The sequence below is a fragment of the Pseudorca crassidens genome, chromosome 16 (genome assembly GCF_039906515.1).
Source record: "Pseudorca crassidens isolate mPseCra1 chromosome 16, mPseCra1.hap1, whole genome shotgun sequence".
Classification (NCBI taxonomy): domain Eukaryota; kingdom Metazoa; phylum Chordata; class Mammalia; order Artiodactyla; family Delphinidae; genus Pseudorca; species Pseudorca crassidens.
The window spans coordinates 62,798,259-62,818,879 of record NC_090311.1 but is presented as its reverse complement, the minus strand read 5'-3'; the positions used below and the strand labels follow the sequence as shown (position 1 = coordinate 62,818,879).

The following is a 20,621-nucleotide window of genomic DNA, read 5'->3' as shown; positions in this document are numbered from 1 at the left end:
TGAATTCGTTTTTCTTTCTTTCCTCCCGTTTCTTTCTTTCTTTCTTTCTTTCTTTCTTTCTTTCTTTCTTTCTTTCTTTCTTTCTTTCTTTCTTTCTTTCTTTCTTTCTTTCTTTCTTTCTCTCTCTTTCTCTCTCTCTTTCTCTCTCACAAAATACTATATGAAAAAGGCATATCACAAGACATGACTAGTGGGAGAGCACAATAAATTATCACTAGCATAGATTAAGAGAAAATGGTTTTTGCTATTTTTTATATTGATTTCCAGTTTTACTGGGTAGTGATAAAAGAGAATGTCTTATATTGTATGACAACATAAAACAAATTGATATTTTAAAAATTGTTATTGAGATATAATTGACATATAGTATTGTACTGTATTAGTTTCAGGTGTACAACATGACTTAATAGATGTATATATTGCAAAATGATTACCACAATAAGTTTAGTTAACAATTTTTTTCTTGTGATGAGAACTTTAAAAATTTACTCTTAGTAACTTTCAAATATACAATATGGTATTGTTAACTATAGTTGTCATGGTGTACATTACATCCCCAGGAGTTATTTATCTTATAACTGGAAGTTTGTACCTTTTGACCACCTTCACCCATTTTACCCATCCCTTTATGCCCCGCCTTTGGTAACCACCAATCTTTTCTCTGTATCTATGAATTTTTAAGATTCTACACATAATTGAGATCATATGGTATTTGTCTTTGTCTGATTTTTTAGCTTAGCATAGTGCCCTCAAGGTCCATCCATGTTGTCACAAATGGCAGGGTTTCCTTCTTTTTATAGCTGAATAATATTTCATTACACATGGATACCACATTTTCTTTATCCATTTATGCACTGATGGGTACTTAGATAGTTTCTGTGTCTTGACTGTGTAAATAATGCTGCAATGAACATGAAAGTGCAGATTATCTTTTCAAGATAGTGAAATGGTAGTTATCCTTCAGATAACTACCCAGGAGTGGAATTGCTGGATCATGTGGTATTTCTATTTTTAATTTTTTGAGGAATCTCCATACTGTTTTCCCTAGTAGCTGAACCGATTTACATTCCCATCAACAATGCACAAAGGTTCCCTTTTCTCCATATCCCTTCCAACACTTGTTATTTCTTGGGTTTTTTGTTTTGTTTTGTTTTTTAATAATAACCGTTCTAATGGGTGTGAGATGGTTTTGTAGTTTTAATTTGCATTTCCCTGATTAGTGTTGTTGAACATCTTTTCATGTATCTGTTGTTGATTTGTTGTTGTATATCTTCTTTGGAAAAATGTCTATTCAGATCCTCGGCCCATTTAAAAAAATTTTTTTTTCTATTGAATAGTATGTGTTCTTTATATATTTGGATATTAACCCCTTATCAATACATGATTTACAAATACTTTCTCCATCCTATAGGTTGCTTTTTCATTTTGTTGATGGTTTTTCCTTTACTATACAGAGCTTTTTAGTTTGATGTAGTCCCACTTGTTTATCTTTGCTTTTTGTTGCCTTTGCTTTTGATGTCAAATCCAAAAAATCATTGCCAAGACCAATGTCAAGGAAATTATACCCTGGTTTCTTCTAGGACTTTTATAGTTTTAGAACTTACATTCAAGTCTTTAATCCATTTTGAATTTTTTGTGTATAGTGTAAGACAGTGGTCCAGTTTCATTCTTTGGCACATGGCTGTCCAGTTTTCTCAGCAGCATTTGTTCAAGAGATTGTCCTTTTCCCACTGTATACTCTTGGCTCCTTTGTTATAAATTAATTGACCATATATATGTGGGTTTATTGGTCTGTTCAAATTCTATATTTCTTTATGATTTAGTCCTGGTAGTTTTATGTTTCTAGGAATTTATCTGTTACTTCTAGGTTGTCCAGTTTGTTGGCATATAATTTTTCATAGTAGAATCTTATGATCCTTTGTATTTCTGTGGTATTAGTTAAAACATCTCTCTCATTCCTGATTTTATTTACTTGAGTTCTCTCTTTTTTTCTTGGTGAGTCTAGCTAAAGGTTTGTTTATTTTGTTTATCTTAAAAAAAACCCCACACAGCTCTTAGTTTCATTGATCTTTTCTATTGTCTTTTTAGTTTCATTTATTTCTGCTCTGATCTTTGTTATTTCCTTCCTTCTATAAACTTCAGGCTTAATTTGATTTTCTTTTTCTAGTTCCTTGAGATGTAAGGTTAGGTTGTTTATTTGAGGTCTTTCTTGTATCTTAATGTAGGCGTTTCTTGCTATGAACTTCCCCCTTAAAACTGCTTTTACTGCATCCCATAAGTTTTGGATTTTTTAAAAATTAATTCATTAATTTTGGCTGCATTGTGTCTTCATTGCTGAGCGCGGGCTTTCTCTAGTTGCAATGAGCAGGGGCTACTCTTCGTTGTGGTGTACGGGCTTCTCGTTGCAGTGTCTTCTCGTTGCAGAGCACAGGCTCTAGGTGCATGGGCTTCAGTAGTTGTGGCACGTGGGCTCAGTAGTTGTGGCTTGCAGGCTCTAGAGTACAGGCTCAGTAGTTGTGGCACAGGGGCTTAGTTGCTCCGCAGCATGTGGGGTCTTCCCGGACCAGGGCTCGAACCCGTGTCCCCTGCATTGGCAGGCAGATTCTTAACCACTGCGCCACCAGGGAAGTTCCCCCATAAGTTTTGGTATATTGAATTTCCATTTTCATTTGTCTCAAGATATTTTTTGATTTGTCTTTTGATTTTTTCTTTGACCCATTGGTTGCTTGGTAGCATGTTGTTTAATCTCCACATATTTGTGAATTTTCCAGTTTTCTTCTTGTAATTGATTTCTAGTTTCATACCACTGTGGATGGACGAGATGCTTGATATGATTTCAGTCTTCTTAAGCTTGTTAAGACTTGTTTTGTGGCCTAATATATGATCTATTCTGGAGAATGTTCCTTATGTGCTTGAGAAGAATATGTATACTGCTGCTTTTGGATGGAATATTCTGTATATGTCTGTTAAATCATTCTTTTTCTTTCTTTTTTCTTTTTGTTCCTCTGATTGGGTGAATTCCACCCCCCTAACTTTGAGTTTGCTAATCCTTTCTTTGCTTCATCTAGTCTGATGTAGAACTCTGCTATTGAATGTTTCAGTTCAGTTATTGTATTCAGCTCTGTGATTTCTGTTTGGTACTTTCTTATATTTTCTTTCTCCTTGTTGAAATTCTCACTTTGTTTGTGCATTGTTCTCCTGACCTTGATGAGCATCTTTAGGACCATTATTAGAACTCTTTATCAGGTAAATAACTTATCTCCATTTCATTAAGATCTTTTTCTGGAGTTTTATCTTGTTCTTTCATTCGGAACATACTCCTCTGTTTCTTCATTTTCTTTGACTTCCTGTGTTGGTTTCTGTGCATTAGATAAAACAGCCACCTCACCCAATCTCGGAAGAGTGGCTTCCTGTAGGAGATGAACTTTATCCTTCAACCCTGCCTTAGTTCTCAGTTGTCTCTCAAGCCTTTCTGATTGTCCAGGCAGCCTTCTTTGTTCTTAGTGGCCCCCAGCAGTTGAGGGTGTGCTATGACCTGTCTGTGACTCAAAGGGGAGGATCTTAGTCAGCACATAGATGTAGGCTGATTGGAAGCCAGACCCCCAGGCAGCAGTTTTTAAAGTATGCAACTCTACGTCTTTCAGGGGAAGACTGGGAGATGGGCATTTCTATGTGCTCCCTCTGCACTGAGCCCTGGGGTAGGGGGGATAGCTAGTTAAGAACTGCTCCTTTGTTTGCTGTTGTCCCGTTGACCTGTGAACACAAGCGCTGCTGGCCACCAGAGCCGAGCTGTCAAGGGATGTCTCCTCTGGGCCACAGCCACAAAAGCCAGGATACCAGACGTGCACACAAGCTCCTTTCAAGGAGACACCAGAAACCTGGGGCTAGGGACTTTCCTGGCGGTCCAGTGGTTAAGACTCTGCGCTTCCAATGAAGGGGGTGCAGGTTTGATCCCTGGTCGGGGAACTAAGATCTCACATGCAACGCGGCACGGACAAAAGATGAAGGAAGGAAGGAAGGAAATAAATAAATCTGGGGCTAGGCAGAAGGAGAGTGCAAAGATGGCACCTGCAAGTCTCCTCCAGGCAAGACTTCTCTTTCCCAAATTTATAACATTTCAGAAAAATCTTTCTCTGAATTTCCACTCTAGCCCACAGTCTCCTCTACTGCCCAGCACATAGTAAATATTCTGTGAAGGAACACTGGCAGGTGGGGAAAACCAGCTGTGCATGTTTTGTGACAGGTGCACATGTCTGTGCACCTGTCAGAGCAGGTTGGCCTCTGCTCTGACAAGTCGCATCTCTATCAGCCCATGCCCAGACTCAGCAAATGCCTTCAGAGACAAAAGCAGTCACTCATCTCCACTCACCTTGGAAGAGTTCTTTCTGCTCTGGAATGTAGTTCCACTAGACTTCTTTCTATCCATAGCTTTCCAGTGTCTCTAAAAAGAGATATGATTTTGTTAGTTTATCCATTTGTTTTGTAATTGTTACAGTGAATACAATGGTCTGCTATTACCTTCTACACCCTAACCACTGATTCTAAATATTTTAAATTCCTGTTATGATTTCTTATTTCACTTATTAGTTATTTAAAAAAGATTTTAAGTTTGTACTTTCATAATTTCCAAAACTATGAAGTTTTAAATTTTATCATTTTGTTATTAACTTCTAACTTAATTGTGTGTTGATCACAGAATATGGCCTGTATCAGGGGTTGGCAAACTTTTTCTATAAAGGGCCAGATAATAAATATTTTAGGCTTTGTGGGCCATATAGTCTGTGCCATTGTAGCACAGAAGTAGCCATGGACAATATGTGAATGAATGGGTGTGGCTGTGTTCTAATAAAACTTTATTTACAAAACCAGGTGGCAGGCTGGATTTGGCCTGCAGGCCATAGTTTGCTAACCCCTGGTTTATGTTATATTCAGAAATCTATTAAGGATTGCTTTGTATATATTTTATGTGTGCTTAAAAAGAATATATATTTTCTGATAAAGAGTTATATATATTTATTAAACTTGTTAATTATGTTGTTCAAATCTTCTATATCTTTGTTGATTTTTTTTTGTTTGCTTGACCTAACAACAAAGAGAAATATATTTAAATTTCCTCTTAAAATATGGATTTGTCAGATTCTTTCGGCAAGTCTAACAATTTTTGCTTTAACTCTCGAAAGGACAAGGTATTAGAATTAGAAATGCCTGAGGCTAGTTAAGCCTCACCTGCTTTGCCAGCTCTTTACCCAAGCAGGGTTTATATGCTGACCTTACTCCATGGACCCCTGTACTGGAGTCTGAGATATTCCTGCCCGTAGTGAAGGAGCAGGAAGCAATTGTCTTAGGTTATATGCAGGGAGAGGCAGGAGCAAATTTTAAATAACTCTTCTCTAATCTTCGCTATTTTTCACCTATAAAAATAGACATTTCACATGGTACAGTTGATACACACGGATATGGTTGTTTTGTTTGTTGCAGTGGCAATAAAAATGGGATTCTACTCTACACATTACTCTGTATCTAGCTTTTTTGGCTTAACAATACATCGTGGATAACAATTACGATTTATGTCTTTTTTTATACCTCTTTATAAGCCTAAATAAAATAATAATCACCAGGTACCCCAGTGCTGATAACAACGTAGTATGTTTTATAGTGAACTGTGGAGGGACAGAGGACAGGGCTGGGCACAAAAATAAATCTGAGGGGGCAGAGGAAGGGAGATTGACATTTCCCAGAGAAACTGACAGGTTAGCCAATGTCCCAGGTCAAATCCATCTTCTTGGAACAACCTGGCATTTCCTCTGACACCTAAAGCACTTGGCATAAAGCAGGTACTGCTCACATGGTGGCTGCTTGGCTCATTTTCCTCAGGTATGTGTATGCTTAATCTGTGTTCTATCAGCTCTTTGAGGGTTTCATAGTTCTACTCTGCCCCCCCACTCGCCACTATTCACCCATGCCCTTTGCCTCTTGTGCCTGGTACATAGAAGGCAGCACTTACTGGGTGAAATTGGAAATCCGTCTCTCCTCTCAAAGAGGGCTAGAGCTACTTGGTCAATCTCTGGGCCCCGGATTCTAGTCTACCTAGATTTCTGAGTCAGCTGGTGAGGCCAGCGAATGCTTCTGGGGGGAACACAGGCTGGACTGTCCTGGGATTGAAGCTTGGATCTGAATGGTCAGACAGTGTCTGGAGTTTTGCACAAAAGAGAATTGAATGTGGATCAGCTGGGAGGTTCTTGTGATAGCCCTGGTGCCCTGCGCCTCCAGGGGACTGGAACCCTGTGGGAGCACATAGCTGGCATTTTTTGCTTGAGATTAGGAAGTCTTTTGCTTCCTCTGTGTAGAGGCTTGAATTCAATGGACTGTTGTGGTAGGATGGAGTCTTTTTTTTCAGTATAAATGAGAGATTTGGCTCCAGTTTTTACGAGGTGGTGGGCAAATGAGCTGTCTCTCTGGCGTTGAGTGGAAAGCCGGTTTAAGAGCATGTGGTCACATTTTTGTCCGACATCGTCAAGAGCATAGAGAATCTGTGATTCCAGCCTCAGAAGAGGGAGCTTTTATCTCTGATGTGATTCTCCAAAGACCATCTTTATGCAAGAAGTGTCAGAGCCCCATTTCATAGTAAGTTTCTTTTGATGTTTTATTTTGGTTGAAGATAAATTTCTTATCATCACTCAAGGACTGACATCATCTCCAGATGGTGGTGTCCAGAGAGCCTTCCCAGGCCTGGAAGGTGCTGAGTGGTGGTGGGATGACCAGGCTGAGCGGCAGGTCCCTGTGTTGTATTTCTTCCTGGGCTTCAGTCTGGCTCTCCCTGGGCTAATCATCTCTCTGCCCTCTTCCTTGTGTTGCAAAGGATGTTGGGAGAGCATGAGAGTGCAAGTTCAAAAGAGAATTTAATCTGCTCTTTCACACTCTGCCACAATTTGTTTTCTCTGGGCCTTTTGTTAGCATAGTCTTTGGAGTAGAACTTGCCTAGGGTTTTCTTAGGTTTCTCAATTTTGGGAAGAAATCGTGTAGTGCCCAACTGCAAGTAGACTGAGGAGGGTGGACTGGGATTGGATGTGCAGAGTGGTGAGATGAATGGGTGAATGAACATACAATTGGTTGGATGTGATGAGGAACCTCAGAATGACACAAGAAACATGCTCTGAGGACTGTTTCTTCCAGAAACGAAGTAGATCCTGGCTGTAACGTAGTTACATAAGCATTGATAGTTTAAATGTATAGTCCCAAAACGTCTTCCTAACCAGCCAAGTCATGAATGCACGACCTGAAATAAACCACATGCTAGAGGTGTCAATGAGTTAGGGAGCATGGGAGGTTTGGGCCAGAGTTAGGAATCAGACCCTGTAACCTTTGTTGAACATTCTCTAGAATGTGGGCCGGTCCGCAAGGCCACCCTCATGTCAACCAGCCCAGCTGAAGGGCATGTGTACTTGAAGTAGTTTCTATCATGTTCACTCTTGCTTTAATAAAAGCATTCATACGTCTGGGGTCTTCTCTTATATTTCGGTCGGTCAGTGATTGTGTCTTCACTAAGAACTCTGGATAAGCATGATTATCATCCTTGGGAGGTCATGGGAAAGAAGATTTTTTTGCAAGAATCCACAGAACTAAGGCTGATGAAAGTCAGAAGGAGGCAGATTTCATCTCAGACATGACCAGCCAACAACGGAAAAGGCTACTTTAAAGGGTGAGATGTCACCTACCCAGATCTTGTCTTGCATGGAGATAGGAATAGGACATGAGGTGCCAGGTTCTTTCCAGTTCCCCAAGATTATGCTTTTACCTCCTGGAGTCTCATACCCGGGGCAGTGAATCTCTGAACTGCTAAAATGTTAGTATCTTGTCCCCCATCCTCAACCCCATCAAGCCACTTGTCCCATTTCTCTCTACAGCTGCAGACCCCTACCAGGCCTACTCTCAGAACATCATCTATGAATTCCTCTATGAGGACCTATCATACTTTTAGTGGGTGAATCCACTTGACTGTAGGCATCTGGAACATGGCTCTCCACTTCAGCAGGTTGCAGAATGGCCAGGAGGACTTGTTAAACACCGATGGTTGGCTCCATCCCCAAAGTTTTCAATTCGATAGTTCTGTGGCAGGGCCTGAGAATGTGCATTTTTAACAAATTCCCAGGTAATGCCCCTACCACTGGTCCAGGGAGCAGACTTTGAGAATCATTGCCCTAGAGACCCAAGCCAGCCCACTCTCAGTAAGGCCCAAATCTGGAGGGATGGATTAGTAAGTGTTAGGGCACATCCTCCTCCTTCATTCTTCTCTCCTGTTCTTTTATCAAGGCTCACTTCTCCCTGGCTCAGGGGCCTCAAAGGAAACTCTGACAGAGGCTGATGCATCCCAGACCCAAAGTCACTTCCCCTGGGAAGCTGTCCATGCACTTCCGGGATCAGGTGTTGTGCTTCCCCTTACTTCCTCCTGATGTGACCACGCCCAGTTCACAGTTTGTAACTATAATTCATGTGACTTCTTTTTATTTTATTTTATTTATTTATGTTTTGGCTGTGCTTTGCAGCTCGTAGGATCTTAGTTCCCCGACCAGGGGATTGAACCTGGGCTCTCAACAGTGAAAGCACCGAGTCCTAACCACTGGACCACCAGGGAATTCCCTCTTGTGCCTTTTTTAAAAAATTAATTAATGTATTTATTTATTTTTGGCTGCATTGGGTCTTTGTTGCTGCACGCGGGCTTTCTCTAGTTGTGGCGAGCAGGGGCTACTCTTCGTTGCAGTGCGCGGGCTTCTTATTGTGGTGGCTTCTCTTGTTGGCGGAGCACGGGCTCTAGGCAGGCGGCCTTGGGTAGTTGTGGCTCGCAGGCTCTAGAGCACAGGCTCAGTAGCTGTGGCACACGGGCTTAGTTGCTCCACGGCATGTGGGATCTTCCTGGACCAGGGCTTGAACCCGTGTCCGCTGCATTGGCAGGTGGATTCTTAACCACTGTGCCACCAGGGAAGCCCCCGTCTTGTGACTTCTTAATTAACCTCCCTCTCCTCCAGAGACTGTAAGCTCCATGAGGGCAGGATTTAAGAACAGTAGGAAAGAGGTGGAGGGACAGTGGTAGATCACCCACAGGACCGTGGAAGAGGGTGGAAGAACAGGGGTATTTTTCCTGAAAGAAGCTCCTAGTGATGGGAGGAGGAAGGAGGTGACCTGGGACAGTCACTAGGACTTTTGGCTCAGGTCTACCCCAGCTCAGTCTGGCACCAACATATGAGGTTTACCTTCTCTATTTTTTCCACCAGTCTGGTCATTTAATATCTCCCCAGATTTAAAAACCTGAGTTGGTGTTTGATTCCACTTATACGAGGTACCTAGAATAGTCAAATTCATAGAGTCAGAAAGTACATTGGTAGATGCTAGGGGCCGGGGGGTTGGGGGTGGGTAGGGGGAATGGGGAGTTAGTGTTTAAAGGGGACAGAGTTTCAGTTTAGGAAGGTGAAAAATTCGGGAGATGGATGATGGTGAGAATTGCACAACAGTGTGAATGTACTTAGTGCCACTGAACTGTACAGTTAAATAGGATTAAAATAGTATGTCTTATATTATGTAACTTTTACCACAAAAAAACATTAAAACAAAATGAAAGAATGGAATGAATCTTATACAAGTTTCAAAACTTACAGTTCGATTTTTGTGAACTTGTTTAATGAATACGGTATTGAATTGGGGTTAAACATATTCACATATGTGTTTCTCGTGCTTAATTCTGTTATTTACAGGGTGTTTTCCTTCTACATACTTTAGACTATAAATGCTTGACTTAAATAAATAAATAAATAAATAAAATTAAATAAAAATAAAAACCTGAGTTAGTTTTACTAATCCTGAGCTACTTGCCAGCTCTAAGCCTCAGCTACTGCACCCGTAAAATGAAAAAGTAAAGCCCCAAGGTGGGAGAGATCCAAGTTCAAAACCTGGCTCTGCTTCTGCTGCGTTTCCATGAGTACCTGACTCAACCTCTCTAAGTTGCAGCTTCCCTGGGCATAAGGAAATAGTTTTCTACTTCCTGACGTTGTTGGGAAGCTTCTGGAGTCAATACACAGGAAGTCTTTAGCACAGTGCCTGGCACGCGTGAGGGCTCAGTGCACACAGGTTGCCGTTGTCATCACCATCTTCACCGTCCTCTTCACCATTGTCACCATTCTTGTCCTCCCCACCCAAAGCTTCTGTTAGGGCCCAGTGGGACAAAGAACTTTATAACCATAAAGCAGCCTCTGAATGTCAAGGACACCAAGGGCCCCAGCCCCTGACCATGAGGCTGCAGTAACATCCCCTTCATTGGAAACAAGGCCCACACCCTTGCTTCCACAGGATGGTGGAGCAGGCTTCACCCCTTCCAGTCCTTTGGTGACCCTTGATACTGTGACAAATGCATCTTTTGTCCCTTTCTGTTCTCAGGACTCCAACTAACCAACCAAAGAACTGTTACCCAAGAGCATTGTTCCCAAGGAAGAAAAGAGCCAAACACCCACACACACCTGCTTTGTGCCAAGAATCTACATTCGGGTTGCAAGGCAGCATATGTTGTCCTTGAAAGTGAGACCAAGTGAAGAGCCAGTAGAGGTGTCTCAAGTCATCCCAAGGCAAGTGAGTAGGCGGCCAAACCCTGGTGGTCTCACTCTTCCCCAAGCCACACCCTCCCTGACCTTTGCATTAGGTACCTTCCTGTCTTTCTCTATAAAACAGGATGAATAAAGAGATACTCAAGTCTCATGATCTCAAAGGGTAGATCCTCGAGTTTAAACCCACTTACTTGACTGAAGAGGCCCAGAGAGGGACAAACGCTTTGCCAGGTTACGCAGTGATTTTTAGCTGGACCCAAACTCACTTCAGTTAGGTCTTTCTGTTTGAAATAACTGGGATAATGTTAACTACAGTGTGATTTTTTTTTTAAAGGTAAATGCTGTAGTGGTATTCACCATAGCTTAATAGACTGTAAAAGGCCTCTCTCCCCTGAGTACCATAAGTACCTTCTTATTAACCTCAGTGTCTGAGCTGATGCTCTGCTGTTGAAGAAGAGTACAGTACAGGGGTAGAGAGTGCAGGAGCTGGAGCCAGCTGGATCTCCAATCTCAGCTCTGCTACTTACCTGCTGTGTGAAATTGGGAAGTTACTTGACCTCTTTGAGCCTCAGTTTCCTCATCTGTAAAATGGGATAATATTACTTATGATGTGTTCTAGTGAATTAATGTCTTGACTCATCTGTAGCAGTGCCTGACAAATAATATGCCCTCAATAAATGCTAGTTACAATTACCTCCAAGTGAGTTGCTTAAGGGAGAGATGGGAAGTCAATTGATTAGGGGGTTCCTGCTCTCTGATACAGAGCCGAAAACGACTCAAAGAAAGCATAGCTGGAAACCAACAGCCATTGGTAGATGCAAATGAATAGTGGATTTTTCTGTTATTGAAATGCTGGGATATCAGGATCCCTAAATTCAGTTAAATGACACAAGAAGTGAAGCTTTTTCTAAAAAATTGAAGTAGAGTTGATTTATAATGTTGTGAAGCATCTGTTTTGAAATTGTGTCATGTTTGCCAGCTTTTTTGGGAAGGGCAATATTCAGTTTACACAGATGCTTTAAATTCTGAGGAGGGTGTTGTAGGGAGATCTGTGTGAGTCCCAGAGAGAGGGCCGATGGGCTCCCAGGGGAATTGAGTGATAGAAGAATGCTGGCTCCCAGCAGGAAGGAGGGTGTGCATGCAGAAGGAACCACGGCGGTGGGCCAGTGGAAAAGACACCAATTTCTACATGAACTCTGGGCCAAGCAGTCTTTTGACAAAAAGCAACGCTAGTTTGAATGACCTTCAAACTGAGTGCCCTGGGCCAGTCCCTAGGGTTTCTTTTTCCCCTCACTCCTGTCTCCTGGGTAACAGCAGATAGGAAGCCAGCGAAGAAGAGGATGAGAGCATAATCTTCTCTGTCATACGACAGACCCATGGGGTCTTTAAGAAAGAAATAGCAATGGGAAATATGTAAGTTTATTCTCTGTTAGGTTGCTTTGGTGATCCAGGGCAGCATTTGAACTAGACTTGGGAAGCTGCCCTGGTATCAGAAAGTGTGCGTGTGGAATTTGTTGATGAACAGGTTTGAATGTTAGTGGGCAGCTCAGCTCCTGCAGGCTCTCCTTGTAGAGGGCCTGGAGCTGGGGAGTGTGTGATTCTCCCCACCCCAGCATTCAGGATGCTGAGGCGCGAGGAGGGGTGGATGACATGACATAGACTCTGGAGGAGAGGCAGCCCGTGGAGTGGGAAGAGGGCTCTGGACTCTGTGAGAGCTGCACCCGTGCTTGTTTTCCCATGTCCTGCTGTGTGACCTTGAGCAAGTTACAGCACCCCTCTGAATGTCAGCATCTTCATTTATAACTTAGGATCATATGATCCCCCTTGTAACGATGTTACCAGGATCAAGTGAGAAAATGTGTAAGTGCAAAAGCAACTCTTTCTTCTTATGGCATTATCAGTGATTATTGGGCAACAAAGTTTCTTTATGGCCAGCTGCCATTCAGGTCATGCTAATAGCTCCCTTGAGGGATCCAGGTAGCTGTATGTGATCTTCACAATGACCCACTGAGGTAGACAGGAGAGCAGTTGATACCAGGTGACACTCTGAAGCTTGGAGGGGTGAAGCATTTTCCCTGAGACCATTTAGGTAACAGGTGGTGGACCCAGGACTAGAGTGAGCCAGCTCTCTGAATCTTAACTTAGGACTCTTCTATGACAACCTGCTCTTGGAGGGTTCAATCACCTATTGCTGCGTTAAAAAACCACCCCCATGGGGCTTCCCTGGTGGCGCAGTGGTTGAGATCCGCCTGCCGATGCAGGGGACACAGGTTCGTGCCCCGGTCCGGGAAGATCCCACATGCCGCGGAACGGCTAGGCTTGTGAGCCATGGCCACTGAGCCTGCGCGTCCAGAGCCTGTGCTCTGCAACAGGAGAGGCCACGGCAGTGAGAGGCCCGCGTACCACAAAAAAACAAAAACAACAACAACACCCCCATACTTTGTGGCTTAAAACAATAAGCTCATGATTCTGTGTTACAGCAATTTGGGCTGAGCTCAGCTGGGTGGTTGTAAAGGAAGACATTTCACCTGTGTCTCTCCTTTTCCCTACTCACACTGAGCACTTCTGGTCACCAAATGGATGGGGTTTCTTTCCCAAACCAAGCAATTCTGTGACACCAGAATTATAGAATGTCCTCTAATTTAACTCAATTCTGACACCATCTACCGACCCCACAGGTTAAAGGCTCAGTCCCACAAGACTGTCTCCCCACCTCCACTTCAATGCCAGTCACAAATCCAGGTTGTCACCTGTGTTTCTGACCAGTTGACTGTAGATCAGAGTTTCCCACAACCCCCTCCTCAAGTTTGATTAAATTGCTAGAGCAGCTCACAGAACTCAGGGAAACAGTTTACTTACTAGACTACCAGTTTATTATAAAAGGATATAACTCAGGAACAGCCAAATGGGAAGGATTCATAGGGCAAGGTATGTGGGAAGGGGCATGGAGCTTCCATGCCCTCTCTGGGTGCACCTCCCTCCCAGCATCTCCATATATTCATCAACCTGGAAGCTCTCTGAACCCCATCCTTTCGGGTGTTCAAGGAGGCTTCAATACATAGCCATGCTTAATTAAATCCCTGGCCGTTGCTGATTAATTTGTCCTCTAGCCCCTGTCCTTTCCCCATAGGTGGGGTGAGGGTGGGGTGGGGAGGGGGCTGAAATTCCAACCCTCAAACCACAGAATTGGTTCCCCTGGCAACCAGCCCCATCCTCATTAGCATAAACTCAGGTGCGGTTGAAAGAGGCTTGTTATGAATAACAAGACGCTCCCCTTTATCACTTGAGCTGTTTCAGGAATTGGAGCTGTTTGAGGACAAAAGACCAAATGTTATAACCAAAGATTCTCCCATAATTTTTTATCACTTAGGAAATTACAAGGGCTTTAGGAGCTATGTGCCAGGAACAGGGTTGAAGACCAAATATATATTTCTTATTGTAAATCACAGTATCACAGTGGTTCTGCAGATCTGAGGCAGATGTGACTGGTCTTGGTCGGGCTCACTCCTGTATGTCAGTCAACTCCCTGGTTGGCTGGGGGCTGGCCTCAGATACCCACCTGGGATGACTGTTTCTGCCCCATTGTAGCCTCTCATCATCCAGTAGGCCAGCAGGGGCTTCTTCCCATGACAGCAGTGGCAGGGCTCCCAAGGGCATCAAGAGAGAGTAAGTCCCTCATGTGTAGGCACTTTTCAAGTTTTTTCCTGTGGCACAGTTGCTATTGGCCAGTCGGCCAAAGCAAGTCATTTGCCAATCCCGGGTCTTTGTGGATGGGAACTACCCAAGGGCCCGGATACAGAGAGACCTATCCATGGTTGCAACAATCTACCATGTGTACAGTGATGGGGGGAGAAGGTGAGTGCCAGGGCTCTGGTCTTTATCCAACCTAGGATTCTGTGCCATGGGCCAGAGGTTGGTGTCCTTACTCTGAGAAGTCTTCTTGGATTTCTAAGTATATATCATTCAAAATATAGTTCCCCACTCTTTGCCTGCCACAATGCACTATAATTGCTCTTTAATTGTTATAAGCTCTGCAAGGACAGGGACCATGTCCGTCTTTTCCACTACAGTGCTCCTAATATCTAGTACAAATAAATACTTGGTGAATGGACATTTGTATAAATTCTCTTTTGAGAATTACAGAGAGGTGTTTTCTCATGCTTCATAGTGGGGCTATATCTGGCAGCTTGATATCCCGACCCGGGCTTCTTGGGGTTAGAATGATCTCTGGCCCACTGTGAGTTGGTAAGTGCAGATGAAACAAAACATTAATAATAATAATGGGCATTTATTTAGTACTGATAGTTGTCGCTTATTAAGTACTTACTGTATGCCAGGCTCTCTGCATGACTTCATCTGCAGTGCCCATCAGGAGAGTTCTAGACTCTACTAGACCTCCAGATTCAACGACTGCCACAGGCCACACTCGGCCCCATTCTGCGTGCAAGCCTGTAAGACAGGAACCACAGCCTGCCGGCAGGGCAAGGCGGAGCGCCTCTTTTCTGAGGGAGTCCGTGTAGCAGTGCACAGACAGGAGGAGACAGGATCTCACTGGGCAGGTGCAGGATTCCTCTCTTGCTTAAAAGCCTCCTGCTCCACAGGAACCAAATTCTCTTGTAGCAGCTCCATAGGGACATTTTCCAGAGTCCCTGCAGGGGACAAGTCAAGAGTCACCTCTCTCAGGAAGCCCAAAGCTATGGCATTCCATCTAGTAGTTATAGTTCTTCCAACCCAGAAGCGGTCTACCAACTAGGGGTCATCTTTACCCTAGGAGATGTTGCTCAGAAATATATTTGACATACTACCCTTACCAGGTAAGCAAGGGAACAGAGCTAAAGCACTAACCTAAGGCCACATTCTAATGCAAAAGGGAGAGTTCCCTGGTGGTCTAGCGGTTAGGATTCCTGGCCTTCACAGCTGTGGCCAGGATTCAGTCCCTGGTGAGAGAATTGAGATCCTGCAAGCCGTGTGCCGTGCGGCCAAAAAGAAAAAAAAGTAGAAAAGGGTTACTAATTTTCACCTATTGTTACCCCTGCTTTATAGACAAGGAAACTTAGAGAAGCTCAGTAAGTGGCAGAGCAAGGATTGAGCCCAGGTCCCAGGCAGCATTGCTATTTTAACTGTTAGCCTAACTAGCATAATTAGGAGAACATCTTTTTATAAAAACAAAGTTAAATCATAATTTACCAAGCAAAATCTTTGTTATGCTTAGATCATGTTCTACTTTGGACTGTGCCAGCGACTGGAATTTCATTGGCACTGGGTTGAGGGAGCCTGTTACCTCCTGTCAGTGTCTGTGGAGCAAACTAATAGTGGAGCTGGGGATAAAACCAAGCAGGCTTTACACTCCCAGCCAGGTCCCTCCAAACCTTTTTTGGTCATGCCCTCTATCAGTAAAATACTTTTGTAGGCATGTTCCCAAATGCATGTGTTTTAATTATTTTGAGATTATATACATGTATGATTCCATATATGTGGAATGTTCCAAATAGACAAATCCATGGAGAAGAAAGTAGATTAGTGGTTGCCAGGGGCTGGGGACTGCTGATGGGTACAGGATTTCTTTCTCTTTTTTTTTTTGGCCATGCCACTCAGCTTGTGGGATCTTAGTTCCCTGACCAGGGATCGAGCCCTCGCCCCCTGCAGTGGAAGAGACGAGTCCTAACCACTGGACCGCCAGGGAATTCCCTACAGGGTTTCTTTTGGGGTTGATGAAAATGTCCTGGAATTAGATAGTGGTGATGTTTGCACAACCTTACGAATACACTGAAAGCACCAAATTATATACATACTTTGAAATGTAAATCTTTTGATATGTGAATTATAGCTCAATTTTTAAAAAATTATATACATTTAGTAATGTACTAAAAGAATATACACACTATAAAGAATAGCCTAAAAAAGTTATAGAGTGAGATTTAAAAAGTTGTAAATAAAAGTTCTGATAGTGTCTTCCCTCACCCCAACAAATTGCCTTGTGCTCTCCCTGTGGAGTCGCTGCTCTAAACCACCTCTGAACAGGCTGTGCCTCCAATTATAAGCCACTTATGTTCTCAGTAAAAGCCCTTTTGCTTTCACAGCTGTTGTGAATTTCAGTACATTTGCTAATCAACCAACAAGAATGATGGTTAACTAACGTTTTGAATACGTGCTAGGTGCCAAGCACTATTCTAAGTGCTCTGTTTATGTACACACACCTCATTCCTATGTGGCTCTGTTATTACAGTTATTATCCCCATTTTACAGTTGAGGAAACTGAGGTTCAGATAGGCTAAGTAACTTTTCCAGAGTCAAGGCTATTATGTAGCTGAGTAGGGCTCCAGACCAATCAGCATGACCTTGAGGCTGTGTTCAACACCTACTATGTGCCTAGAACTGGGGACCCACAAAGTCCGCGCACCCTGGGAACTTATTCTCTGATGGGAGAGGGCGGCGATTATCAAGTAAATATCAGACAAGTACTGATATTTCTCAGTTCTCTGAAGGATGTACCACAGCCAAGTTCTGTGTCTTTTCTCATCCAGAAATGCTCGGGATGAAGGAATTAAGTATGAACTTTAAATCAAATTTTGTTTTGGTAAACAAATAACAAAGCAGCCTCACAAATTTTGTTTATGCCTCTGAGCTGGGCCACGGAGGCTTCGGGGTGTCAGGGGTGCCAGGTATCCTGCCAAGACCAATTCTGGCAGAATTCACAAACTTTGAATCGGGATTCAGTGGCTGGATGCCCAGCTTACGCCAATGTTTAGGAGCTTGGACTCTTGGCTTACCCTCTGAGAACTGAAAAAGCCTCAAATAGTAGGGAGGCTTTTGGATTTGCTGCCGCACACTAATTGTTAGGCAAATCACATAATATTGTAAGCTGTTCATGATATGTAGTGACAATAAAATTGGTACGAATTTTCAGTTAGGCTATTTGACATTTATTGAATAAGGATTCTTGAATTAGCCTTTCTGTATATGAACTATAAAATCTTTACCCAGTGTAGCTAATAAAAAATGATGAGATCTTGATTAATTTGACATGAAAAGATTTTCATAATATATTGTTCCTTGGAAAAAAGTAGTTTTTAAAGGTATATTGTAGACAGTGTGTGTAATATGCTCTCACACACAAGAGGGGGACAGTATATATTAAGATTTGCTTGTATAGGCACAAAATACGCCTGGAAAGATATACCAGAAACTTATACCATTATTTGCCCAGTGAGGGCAACTGGGCGGCTTGGGAACAAAGGTTCAAGGAGGACTTTTCACCATATAGCTTTTTGCACCTTTTGAATATTAGAGTGAATGTATTGTTTCCAAAATAAAAGAAGAAAAAAACGTATATTATAGCATGGTTCCATTTTTGTGTTGTTATTGGTATGTAGTCATCTGGAAATATAAAGAAGGGATATGTACCAAAATGTTAATAGAGCTTGTTTCTACAGGAGTAAAGGTGATTTAAAATTTTAAACTACTTGCCTGTATTTTCTGGCTTTTTTTTTTTTTTTTGCGGTACGCGGGCCTGTCACTGTGGTGGCCTCTCCCGTTGCGGAGCACAGGCTCCGGACGCGCAGGCTCAGTGGCCATGGCTCACGGGCCCAGCCACTCCGCGGCATGTGGGATCTTCCCGGACCAGGGCACGAACCCGCGTCCCCTGCATTGGCAGGCGGACTCCCAACCACTGCGCCACCAGGGAAGCCCGCTTTCTAGCTTTTTTTTAATTTATTTTATTTTTGGCTGTGTTGGGTCTTCGTGGCTGTGCGCAGGCTTTCTGTAGTTGCGACTACTGGGGCTACTCTTCGTTGCGGTGTGCGGGCTTCTCATTGTGGTGGCTTGTCTTGTTGTGGAGCACGGGCTCTAGGCGTGCGGGCTTCGGCAGTTGTGGCTCGCGGGCTCTAGAGCGCAGGCTCAGTAGTTGTGGCACACAGGCTTAGTTGCTCCGTGGCATGTGGGATCTTCCCGGACCAGGGCTCGAACCCTTGTGCCCTGCATTGGCAGGTGGATTCTTAATCACTGCGCCACCAGGGAAGCCCAGAAAATTACTTTTTACCCAGAGATCCTCCCTACCGTGTTTAAATTAGGGGAAAAGAGCGACGCCGTGATGATGATCACACCTCTGAAACGCTGGCCTTTGGAAGCTGTCTTGGCTAATTTCCATTCCTACGTGATTTCCTCCCCAGAGCAGCACCCAATTCCAGACCTCTGTGTAAGCAGAGGAGGCTGTAGTTGGGATGAGGCACCACCTGCAGACTAGGTTCCCGGGAATTTCTTCTGGGATGATATCCCGCCAGAAACCTTATGACAGTTTACTTGGGATTACAGACCCTTTTGGAAATAGGGGCCTGCACTCTGCCCCTGGTCCTCAGTATCTGGTGTTTAGCTCCCAGATGGGGAACAGGAGCGAGGCTGGTGCACCCCTGACACTGCCTCCTTTGGGCTTTGCTTTTCTCCAGGCATCACTGCCCCTGCTGCTGAGAGCAGAAGAGAAGAAAGGACCTAGGCACAGCAGGTGTCCTCCCCACCATGGGGCAGGCCTGCCAGCGAGGATGGGTAAGATCTCCTCTAGCTTTTCTCTAGCTTCACATGGTCACAGGCACCCCTGCCCGCTCAGCCCACTCCCTCTGGCAGGTGTTACATCAGGGTCCATTTTATAGGAGGGAAGCCCCAGACCAAGAGCACTGCAGGGACCTGTGATGGAACAATTCAGGAGCCCCTCAGATCCGGCCTCTAATTCTCTTTGCAGTTTAATTTTCACCGGGGCCAGAAAGGTCCTGACCAAGGGGAGCCCAGAGGATCATTCATGTAAGCCCTCTGCTTGATTGCTTCTTAGACAGTCATGCTGCAGAGTCACAAATGTGTGATGAAAACAAGAGTGTGGCTTTTTCTAAGAGAAACCTTCCTTGGCTGCCTTCTACGTTGCCACGTAAAAGCTGAAGCCCGTTCTTGCCTCTCACAGAGAGCTTTGCTCCTCCTCTGCGTGTTGAAACACACCCTGGAAAACGTTTACTGGACACATTATGTTCTGAGTGGCTGGCTCATTTTAAATTAACCTGTGCTGCAGAATGCCCCTGTGGGCAAGAACTACAATTGCTCCCTTTTTCAGTTAGGGAAGTAGAGGCACAGTGGTGTTTAAGCCCAAGGGACAAACGCAAGGCTAGTGCCCTGGGGACAGAACTCTCTCACAGCAGTGTCTCAATCACTGCCGTGGCCCAGCCTGTTTGCTCTGTGAAGACTTTCCCCAGGTCAGTGCTTGGATGTCAAATTAGTTCCCAAATAGCATCTGAAAGTGGGGAGGAAGTGCTAGCTCAGGAGGGAGCTGCTCTGGCCTCCAGGTGAGAAGCTTGGGCACACAGTGGGTCGGGTGGGGTGGGGGGACTTTCCCTCAGTCCTGCAGGACTGGTTTAAAATGCCCCCTTCATCATCTCTGAGAAGGGCTTTGCAAAGTGTAACCCAGACACATCCTTCCTACCTTACAGGGCATTGAGAGAATTGGACTCGAACCCATTTCTAACCCCCAAGTGGAAGCTCAGTCTCAAGAATCCAAGGCACCTGTTTGGTTATAGTGGGGAGACTCTCTGTGGGTCCCGGGCCTCCGATGCCTCTTCCTTCTCTTCTTCTCCTTTACTCCACAACCAGGGCGAGACAAGTTTTGCCCGCTCTGGGGAAGGAGGAGCACTTCCACACCAGGAGGTTCGTCTGGGATGTCATTGCCACATCTCCTGGTCCCCACTGTCCCCTTCCTGTGCCCCCGCTTGGCTTTGCCAGCCCCAGGCAGAATGCCACCGAGCCTTTAAAGCAGGCCAGGACAGCCTTGGAGAGGTGGCACAAAGCAGCCAGTGTCAGAGGCGCCACGTGGCAGTCAGCAGGCTCGGGCACTGGCACTTGGAGTTCAGGGTCAATCTGTGGGTCTAGGGCTGGTCCTTCATGGTACTTGGGGGTCCAGAGAGAGGAACACGGGCTCTGGGGTCTCAGACACAAGCTGAAAACCTGTGAGTTGGAGCTTGGTTTGACCCCTCAAGCAGGCCAGTGTAAGTTGGCGTTGTT

At 44.2% G+C, this 20,621-nt stretch overlaps 1 protein-coding gene across 1 annotated transcript in view; it reads left to right on the top strand.

Annotated features, from left to right (window-relative positions):
* The window catches only part of HKDC1 (hexokinase domain containing 1), an 82,898-nt gene extending 62,978 nt beyond the window's left edge, over window positions 1-19,920 (top strand). The window contains exons 22-23 of the transcript XR_010935972.1: window positions 10,426-10,614; window positions 19,031-19,920. The gene's annotated coding sequence lies outside the window, so the exon portion shown is untranslated. The remainder of the gene's footprint in view (window positions 1-10,425; window positions 10,615-19,030) is intronic.
* The last annotated feature ends 701 nt before the right edge of the window (window positions 19,921-20,621 follow it).